This window comes from Homarus americanus, unplaced genomic scaffold, assembly GCF_018991925.1.
Source record: "Homarus americanus isolate GMGI-L3 unplaced genomic scaffold, GMGI_Hamer_2.0 scaffold48354, whole genome shotgun sequence".
NCBI classification, from domain to species: domain Eukaryota; kingdom Metazoa; phylum Arthropoda; class Malacostraca; order Decapoda; family Nephropidae; genus Homarus; species Homarus americanus.
The window spans coordinates 7,551,002-7,561,545 of NW_024723833.1; the positions used below are offsets into that span (position 1 = coordinate 7,551,002).

Below are 10,544 nucleotides of genomic sequence, written 5' to 3' on the forward strand. Positions count from 1 at the left end.
TGTGTGAGAGTCCGTTAGTGGTAGTAAACGTCCGCTATAACAAGTACTTGTCTCTTGCCAGTTATAGAAGGTAATAATTTTAAAATATTCTCATTAAGAAAAAAAAACTATATATTTTCCTATAATAGTTTTTGTGTTTTATTGTTTATGAGTGAATTTTGTGGGTAATGTTTTAAGTGTGTGTGTGTGTGTGTGTGTGTGTGTGTGTGTGTGTGTAATATGTTTTAATGTCACTCTTTTCTCTTGACTATTATATATTTTTCGAATGACAATCCAATTAGGTTAGGTTATGATTCTTTAGTTGTGTGTTATATATTATCTAAAGTTGTGTTGTGTATTATAACTTGTGTCGTGTGTTATAATTATCGGGTTGTTGTTTTGAGATACGTGTTATACTTCTGTGAGAGTTTTGTGTTATGTTACGTTGTGTTATGTTATGTTGTATGTGTTATCAATGCCCGGTTATGATGTGATGTATTTTAACTGTCTGGTTATATATTATTTAATACTATATCACACACACACACAAACGTCTCTTAGTCTGACTTATTTATCAAGATGAATAAAGACAAAAAAAGAATTGAATCCCATTTAATTAACCCAACACAAATGGTGGTCTGGTTTCGAGTCATCTATACACAGGTTCAGGAGTGTGATTTATGTTCTTCACACCCATCCGTGTTTGCTCCCTGCCTCCCTCTCTCCCTGCCTCCCTCTCTCCCTGCCTCCGTCCAACTCAGTGTCTCAGGGAGTAGGGAGGGAGGTAGACAGGGACATTTCCTCTGGGTCACCCTATATGTGTTGACAAAACCAAACCACCTTTTCACCTCACTCTAATTACGTGTTGTCAAAAGGATTCGTACATTTTTATCACCGTTTTTGTTCATTTCTGACTTGACTGATGATGTTTGTGGATGAGACGATGAACAATAATGACGACAGTTCAGTAAAACCTCCAACTAACGGATTATATGACCAAAGAGAAGTCCGTAATAGTTCCTTCAGGTAATATATTAAACCTGACAGGAGAACACACCTTGAAAAATGAGACAATTTAGAGGAACAAAGATGAAAGACTCAGAGGGAACAAAAGTGCCTGTACGTATCTTTGTGTGTACAGTCCTTCAGCCTCTCCTGGCCTTCTGTGTGTGTGTGTGTGTGTGTGTGTGTGCGTGTATGTGTGTGTGTATGTGTGTGTATTAATGATTCGATATACACCTCATTCTGGACACTAACCTACCCCATACAGTACAGTATGGTAAACACTGCACAACTATACCTGGCAAACTAACTACCTTTTATAAGACTTCACTTCAACCTCTGACCTTAAGGCGACTTGTAACGATGGTGATCAATAGAGGTGTAGCTTTCTTCTCATTGTTATAAACGCCTTCAAGGGTCCCAACTATAATGACTGGCTTCCTCGACCCTGCCGTCCACCAATCACGTGATATCAACTTGAGTAAAAGTGGATTTGATTGGCCCAGAGTTTAACCGTGTTTAATTAATGTGTTTTTCGGAGGGGTGGGGGGGGGGGTGGGGGGGGAAACATATTTTGTCGCGTCTTGCAATCACATTAAATTAACGACGAGATGAGTGTTTTGTGTGTGTTTATTCATGTTTAATTATACCGTATGTAAATGTGTGTGTGTGTGTGTGTGTGTGTGTATGTGTGTGTTTGTTTTGTAAATTCACTTAATCCTGCATGAAATTACCGTATGTCTAAAAAAGAAAGATACGAAATATATTCATACAAACATATATACGTGAAATCACACACACATCTATATAACTATTCATACACAGACCGGATCATACATTATAAACACACACGGTTATATACAGACACACACACACACTTATAAACATACTCTACCCTATTAATGGCAACGAGTAAATAAACAGAGCTGAAAAACATGTACAGTATAGAAAATGTGACAAGAAATTCCCCTCTTTACTGAACACGAACACACACACATTAAAACATATTGGGGTTACATCGCTATATTTCCTGTGTGTGTGTGTGTGTGTGTGTGTGTGTGTGTGTGTGTGTGTGTGTGTTGTGTGTGTGTGTGTGTGTGTGTGTTCCATAGAGAAAAGCGAGGTCATATGTTGGGGGCACTTGGTCACAGTGGAGCAGGAAGGAGGAAAATGGTGAATAGGTGTGTGTGTGTATAGGGGTGTGTGTGTGTGTTAGTGTATGTTGTGTGTATGTTAGTGTATGTTAGTGTATGTTAGGGGGTGTGTGTGTTGGGTGGTGTGTGTATGTTAGGGGTGTGTGTGTTGTGTATGTTAGGGGTGTGTGTATGTTATGTGTATGGGTGTGTGTATGTTATGTGTGTGTGTGTTAGGGTGTGTGTATGTTAGGTGTGTGTTAGGGGTGTGTGTATGTTAGGGGATGTGTGTATGTTAGGGGTGTGTGTGTTAGGGGTGTGTATGTTAGGGTGTGTGTATGTTAGGGGTGTGTGTATGTTAGGTGGGTGTGTGTGTATGTTAGGGGTGTCTGTGTGAGTTGGGGGTGTGTGTATGTTGGGGGTGTCTATGTTAGGGGTGTGTGTATGTTAGGGGGGGTGTGTGTGTATGTTAGGGGGTGTGTATGTTAGGGGGTGTGTATGTTAGGGGTGTGTGTATGTTAGGGGTGTGTGTGTATGTTAGGGGTGTGTATGTTGTGTGTGTGTATGTTAGGGTGTGTGTATGTTAGGGGTGTGTGTGTATAGTTAGTGTGTGTATGTTAGGGGGTGTGTGTATGTTAGGGGAGGTGTGTGTGTTATGTGTGTGGTGTGTGTGTGTGTGGGGTGTGTATGTTAGGTGTGTGTGGTGTGTGTATGAGGGGTGTGTATGTTAGGATGTGTATGTTAGTGTGTGTATGTTAGGGGGGTGTGTATGTGTGTAGGGGTGTGTGTATGTTAGGTGTTAGTGTGTATGTTAGGGGGTGTGTGTATGTTAGGGTGTGTGTGTTAGGGGGTGTGTGTATGTTATGTTATGGTATGTTATGTGTGTATGTTAGGGGTGTCTATGTTAGGGGGTGTGTGTATGTTAGGGGGTGTCTATGTTAGGGGGTGGTTGTGATGGAAAGGGATGAAGGAGGGGGTGATGGAGGAGGAAGGAGGGGGTGGAGGGGGGGTGGCGGGGGAGAGGTGAGGTGAATGGAGGATGTGGTGAGGGAAGTTCCACGTAACTAGTGACAGGAGTGACCCCAACCCTTCTCCTGAATCATCCATTTTCACTTCTCAAAAACTTCGACAACGAAATTACAATCCTCTACACAATCTCTATATCAGTATCCAATGCCCTTAAAGTCCTCAACCTAACCTTCCTGGTATTATTGACCACTAGGAAAAACTTGTACTACAGTGGGCCAAGTCAACCAGAAATAACAATGGTGGGGTTTGGTGTGTGTGTGTGTGTCGACCATGACGTCACAGGAGGATGTGATGTCACAGGTGAAAGTAAGGTGGATGGGGGTTCCCGTCGCCAGTGGCCACGACCTGACCCCCACAGCCTGGCCGACCATGTGGGTGAGAGAACACTTGGTCTGAGCACATGATGGAAGTGCCTTAACGACCAGGTTTGGTGACTGTCCCTATACTTGACCCTTACTGTGGCAAGTATTGACACGTGTTAAGGTAGAGAACAGTAGGCCAAGAGCCCCAACCTGGTCCTAGTACACAAGGACCGCCTGGCCTGGTTATTAGATGACAATTGCGTGAAGAAGACCGACACATCCAAGCACTGCCTAACAACCACAAATATATTTCTCCCAAATAAGGTAAAAAGTTTAAAATAATAATTAATAATAATAATAATAATAATAATAATAATAATAATAATAATAATAATAATAATAATATAATAATAATAATAACACAAGCCAAGTGTTGCTGTAGTGAGGCAGCCCCGTGTCCTTCAGAAGAGAATGTTACTAATATTGTCAACAGAAAGTTTACTACTAAATATTTACCTGTCTGTAAGTGTGGACAACCCCCCCCCCCTCCCCCATAGTTGTGTGGTCATATACTACTGATGGTCAAAATATATAAATTGTATACCGGTATATTTCTCCTCGAGTGTATAAGTTCCCTAATGATGTGGGTCACTGTTATACACCTGGTGAGAATAAATTAATACACCTGGTGAGAATAACTGAATACACCTGGTGAGAATAACTTGTACACCTGGTGATAAGAACGTTCCTACCTGTACATTTTACTTCCACTGTCCGAAACTGTGGTGAAAGTGAAAACCTGAAATTATGCAACAACTGTCTACTGTATTTCATTGTATCTATTTTATTTTTGTATTCTTATTATTTTTTCCACATGTGTGTTTTATTGTCATTAATTCTCTCCCCCACGACGAGTAGAATTATCATCACCTTCTGTTAATTATTATTCATTATTTGTTTTTTGAGCTTGCTGAAGTGACGTTTAATTTATTAACGTATTACATAATCTTAGAATTAAATTGTATTGCGTCAGGTAATTATGTTGGAAGCCCCTCCCCCTCCCCCCCCACACACAAGCACTATAGGAAGTTGTTTGTGTGTGTGTGTGTGTGTGTGTGTCCGGTTCAGGTAGGACCCTTTTACTTTCAGTCACGTCGCATCTCACAATGTTACTCGTGGTTGTTCACTCTATTATTCTACATTACTATCAGTCTTGGGTATTTCCGCTGATATTATGACATCCATCGTGGGGTGGGTCAATCGTGTGGGGTTCCAGCCTTTCAATATACCGGATTGATTGATTGATGAATTGATTAAATGTGGTAATTTCTTCCCCAGGCAGATCTTGACAGGTTAGGTTAGGTTTGGTTTGGTTAGGTTAGGCTTGGTTAGGTTTGGTTAGGTTAGGTTAGAACATGTAAAACGTCCCCCCTTCCATCCTGTTCCATAACACCTAAAAAATACATCACTTGTTGAGAAAAAATATGGCTTTTGTTTCCTAAATCCTTTGAATACCTTTGTTAATTATCTTTAATATACTGAAGGGAAAAAATTGTGTATGGATTAGTTAAAATACAGAGGAGTGTTGACCCAAATCTTCGCAATTAGAGATTAAATGAACACCTGTATACGATAAATAAGGTAAACGTAACTTCAAATATATCTACATCAGTTTATGTCACCAGGTGTCTACAGTGTGTCATCCAGAGTCCAAAGGGGAAGAAACACCTTAATTGACCTCAAGCAACATATTTACCTGACTGACCAACTGATCACACGGGCTTAAAGTAGTATCAGTGAGGTTAAGAAAGGCGGAAATAGGCTGAATAAACTCTACCAAACATAAATAATTCCTGGAAGGCCATAATGATGTAAATATCTTTGTCAGACGCTGTAGTGTAATTATCCACTCGGCTACCTGACTCACAACCTAAACGTCAATATTCATGTGTGTAAATAGAAAGTGGCGCCGAGGAAGAAAGTTTAGGTTGATCGACATGAATCTGGTTGTGTGAGTCGACCTCCAGTGAGAGTGTCGAGTCTCGCACTATTACACTATACTATACTAAAGGTTCTTACATGTGTTGTTAACTGTCAGTCGCTTTGTTCTGTGTCTTAAGAGTTATGTTTCCTCATCATCTGTTAGGGGTAAAAGTTAACACCTGGGTCGTTGATGACTCAGGTCCTGGACCATAAATTTGGTACATTTTGGGCGTTAGTCCTAAGCGGTGGAGGCATATCGCGGGAAGCCCCAGCAACAGACCCTGACGAGTGGGTAGGTCCCTCCATCACACCTCAAGGTCATGGTTATACAACCTCTACTTTCCCCTACCGGATCCTATAAGATTCCTACCTTCAAATTTTACCTCCGTTGAGGACGTCAGAACGCCTCTAACTTAGACTCTGATAGAGTCACAGAAGTTGAAACATTAACTTTTCATTTAACTGAAGATGTAAAAAACAAATTAAACGACCCATTAAGCCACGACGTAAATGTGGAGTCCATCACGGTTCTGAAATAACACTTAACGAAGAGTACCTCATACCTCTATTTTGTAATGAATATATACTGGGAATTTATTTTCTTTCTACTCGTTACCGCGTCACTGTTCTTGGTAGATAATTAAACACAACACACTGGAAGGCTTGAGGTTGTTTACTCAGGCAGATGGAAACGTGTGAGTAGGGCGGTCTGTACCTATGTATGTCAGTAGCTCAAACACAGAAAACAATAGTCATAACACTTCTATTAATTCATAGTATCCGTCCTTGACCTTTTTATGCTTTTAGGGCAAAAAATTCATATAAAAGTCACTTCCCAACAGGTATATATGAAAATTTGTCCGTAGTATAACCAGAAAACGTAAAATTCTACGATACTTAAGACTCTGGACACATACATACCATGACCTGCTATATTGTAGGACTATGGGGTCAAACATGAAAGTCAAAAACTTTAGAAATAGCACCACCCCGAGATGAGTTGGCACCATACTCAAGTGCAGTCAATCTACCTGATAAGAAAGTTGCCTTAAACACATAAAAACATTATCTTCACGTTAACTCTTGAAACATTCGAGTCTAAGTTACCGATTTGAACGTGTGGCAATGACTGAACCCTCTACAGAGCTCACTAGTTCGATAATACACACATTAACACAGGCCAATTAAAACTAACTACTTGGCGAGGTTTTCCATTAAGTTCCCATAGTCTACCAATGCCTGAAAGTATATGCCAGTACAACAGAACGCCCTATGAAGTCATTAGAAATTCCAGGAAATATCATGTGTTCCATATCCAGTGAATGTGTACAAGAGAGGTGTTGATAGTATTGAAATATATAGGGGAATATAGGAACAATGAGGGAGTGAAGACGCGATGGGCTAAGGTATTGGAAAGAGGGAGGGAGGGAGGGAAGGAGAGAGAGGGGGGAAGGAGAGAGGGGAGGGAGGGAATTGGTGAAAGCTGTGTGTGTGGTGTGAGCGGCTGACTGACTCTCTGAACCATCCACCACCTCCCCCTTCTACCGCTACCTCAGTCCTACATTGTCACCCCTCACGCTAAGTGCTCCTCCTCTCCTGGATCCAGAAAAAAAAAACCCTCACACAGTGCTCCTCACCTTTATACAACCTCCCCCTACCTCGGTAACTCACACACACAAAAAAGACTCACATATACTCCTAATGCTCACCACACACTCCATAGAAAGAAGTCACATATACCAAGACTCAATCCTCACATAAAACACACACTTACTCACCTTTAGACTTACCACTTAACCCTAACAAGTACGATATAAGTGTGTTTTATATATCAGTGTCATACAAGGGCTCTACCTGGAGGTTGTTATACTGACCTACTGAAGAATAACAAGACACTACCTAAGGATTTAGACCAATACAAGAAGCTCACTCAACCAAGTACCCCACGCGACTTAAACCCGGTAAGACCAATGGTTTAGTTTTATATTATTATCGTTTTATTCTACATGGTGATAGTGATATATGATGGTGATAAAAGAATCTATTGTGAATGAATTATTGACGACACAACGACCGGTATAAGGAGATTTACGCCAACAGCCTCCCCGTGCCACGCTTCCAAGGCCGCTGAGGGTATAATTGGTTAGGTTAGGTTGTTAAGCGTTTGGTGTGTGTGTGTGTGTGTGTGTGTGTGTGTGTGTGTGTGTGTGTATGAGCGATGTTTTAACGTTGAGACTAAATTCAACCTAATTCAACATAGGAGCCAGATATATATATAGGGGCCAGGAGCCAGATAAACATAGGGACCAGGAACCAGATACGCATAGGGGGCAGGAGCCAGAGCCATATAGGGGCCAGGAGCCAGATACATATAAGACACCTGGAGCCAGATAAACATTGGAGCACTGTTACCATGAGCTATAGAGTTTGGGGGGCGCTGGGTAAGTTTGGGGGCACTTGGGGGCGCTGGTTAGTGTTTATGGGCGCTGGGTACAAGTTTGGAGGGCGCTGGGTAGAGTTTAGGGGCGCTGGGTACAGTTTAGGGGGCGCTGGGTCAAATTTGGGGTACCCTCAGTTTACCCAACTATCAACACCCATCTAATTTTAGTTACGGGAGAAGTGCAAGCAGTAGAGTGCAGTACAATACCAAACTGACCTCCTTGTATACCGAAAGGAAACTAACTTTTCATTATGTTGTATCTGTACTGCCGCCATAGGAACCTTTTAGGCCTATTGAACCTATACTTTCACAACCATAAGAAGAATATAAAATTAACACAGGAATCTTTTTGAGGATAGCCATACCAACAGATTGGATCTATCACTATTTACAGCAAGAGATGTGGTGGTTGTTGTTCTGGTTTTATTGTGAAAGTGTTTAAAGCTACTAGTACAAGAACAGCATCATAATAGTGGTGTTTTAATTATGACTACCACGACTACCACCACCATTACGATCACCACCTCCCCCACCACCATCATCACTACTGCAATCATCACCTCTACGACCACTATTGCTGCTACTACCACTACCACCACTCTCACCAACACCCCACACCACCACCACTATCACCAACACCCCACACCACCATCACTATCACCAACACCCCACACCACCACTCTCACCGAGCCTGAACTTAAAAAAAAAAAGACAAATTAAAATGCACTTCAAGCAACAACTTACACTCAGCAATGAAATCAACCCGCTTATGTGGTCTGATCTGATCTCTCTCTCTGGGCCTTTTATTGGTTTAAACATATCGAACGAAGAGCAAGATTATTATTATTATTATTATTATTATTATTATTATTATTATTATTATTATTATTATTATCTTTATTATTATCTTTATTATTATTATTATTATTATTATTATTATTATTATTATCTTTATTATTATTATTATTATTATTATTATTATTATTATTATTATTATTATTATTATTATTATTATCTTTATTATTATTATCTTTATTCTATTTATATAAGAGAGTCCAAGGGTCGTCTCGGGTCTAATTGGTTAAATCAAAGGAGGTTCTGTGATTGGTCGAGTGACGCCAAGTGAATATGCGCGGGGGATCAGGGGAAGGGGTTTCGGGGTAAGGGTATAGGGGAGGGGTGTGGGTAGAGGGGTGGGGTAGAGGTGTAAGGGGGTAGGGTGTAAGGGGTAGAGGGTGTAGGGTGTAAGGGGGGTAGAGGGTGTAAGGGAGTAGTAGGTGTAAGGGAGTAGTAGGTAGACATAGGGGCCAGAAGCCAGCTAGACATAGGGGCCAGGAGTCAGGTAGTCATAAAGCCATACGGACACAGGTGACGCTGAAGGAGTGGAGGAGGGAGGCGGTGTAGCAGCTGACTCTCTCTCTCGTTAATACCTCCCTCACTGCCTCATGATTTGTGACGTGAGGCGGACTTACTCCTGTCTGTCTGTCTGTGTCTGTCTGTCTGTCTGTCTGTGTCTCTCTGTCTGTCTGTCTGTGATCTTTAAGGTTTAGAGACGAAATAGAACGATGTTGTATTAATCTAAAAACACACACACACACACACACAAAATAATTATTCTTCCTTATTATTATTGAATCCGGAAATAACAACTGCCGATTCGCTCAGCCAATCCGGATAAACAAAGTCTCGCCCACCACAGAAAACGTTGACTATTATCATGGGAAACAAAAACAAAACAACAAAAACAACAAAACAAACGTAAAAAAACAGCTACTCAGAATCTCTCTCAAGCTGAATCATTCGTAGCTGTGATCAAAATAGTTCCAACGTCAAGTGATCAGTGAATCAAGATCTTCCATTTTGTTGTGATGACTGACACAGATGATTCGCGTATCTACAGTAAACCTAAGTTGTGGACGACGGAGGGATGACGCAATACGTTAATTTGGCTTCTGTTGTAAGTCATTTTTACGTCAATTACTGAGAAACGTCAATGAGTGTTAGCTTGTTATCATCACCGGTGTCTGAGAGGACCTGAGTGGCATAACATACTCTACCGGGTAATCAGAGGAAAGATAACATACTCTACCGGGTAATAAGAGGAAAGATAGCATACTCTACCGGGTAATAAGAGGAAAGATAATATACTCTACCGGGTAATCAGAGGCATAACATACTCTACCGGGTAATCAGAGGAAAGATAACATACTCTACCGGGTAATAAGAGGAAAGATAACATACTCTACCGGGTAATAAGAGGAAAGATAACATACTCTACCGGGTAATCAGAGGCATAACATACTCTACCGGGTAATCAGAGGCATAACATACTCTACCGGGTAATCAGAGGCAAGATAACATACTCTACCGGGCAATCAGAGGCATAACATACTCTACCGGGTAATCAGAGGCAAGATACTGTAACATACTCTATCGGGTAATCAGAGGAAAGATAACATACTCTACCGGGCAATCAGAGGAAAGATAACTATACTCTACCGGGTAATAAGAGGAAAGATAACATACTCTACCACAGAGGCGTAACACTCTACCGGGTAATCAGCATAACATACTCTACCGGGTAATCAGAGGCAAAGATAACATACTCTACCGGGCAATCAGAGGCATAACATACTCTACCGGGTAATCAGAGGCAAGATACTGTAACATACTCTA

The 10,544-nt window shown here is 41.1% G+C and overlaps 1 protein-coding gene across 3 annotated transcripts in view; it reads left to right on the plus strand.

Annotated features, from left to right (window-relative positions):
- The first annotated feature begins 3,200 nt into the window (after positions 1-3,200).
- Positions 3,201-10,544, plus strand: part of LOC121863855 (proclotting enzyme-like) — a 33,957-nt gene continuing 26,613 nt past the window's right edge. Inside the window, exon 1 of one of the 3 annotated variants that reach the window (XM_042362743.1) lies at positions 3,201-3,769. The gene's annotated coding sequence lies outside the window, so the exon portion shown is untranslated. Of the gene's footprint in view, positions 3,770-6,967; positions 7,390-10,544 lie in introns of those variants that run through there. The other 2 variants (XM_042362742.1, XM_042362744.1) reach the window with 2 other exon arrangements.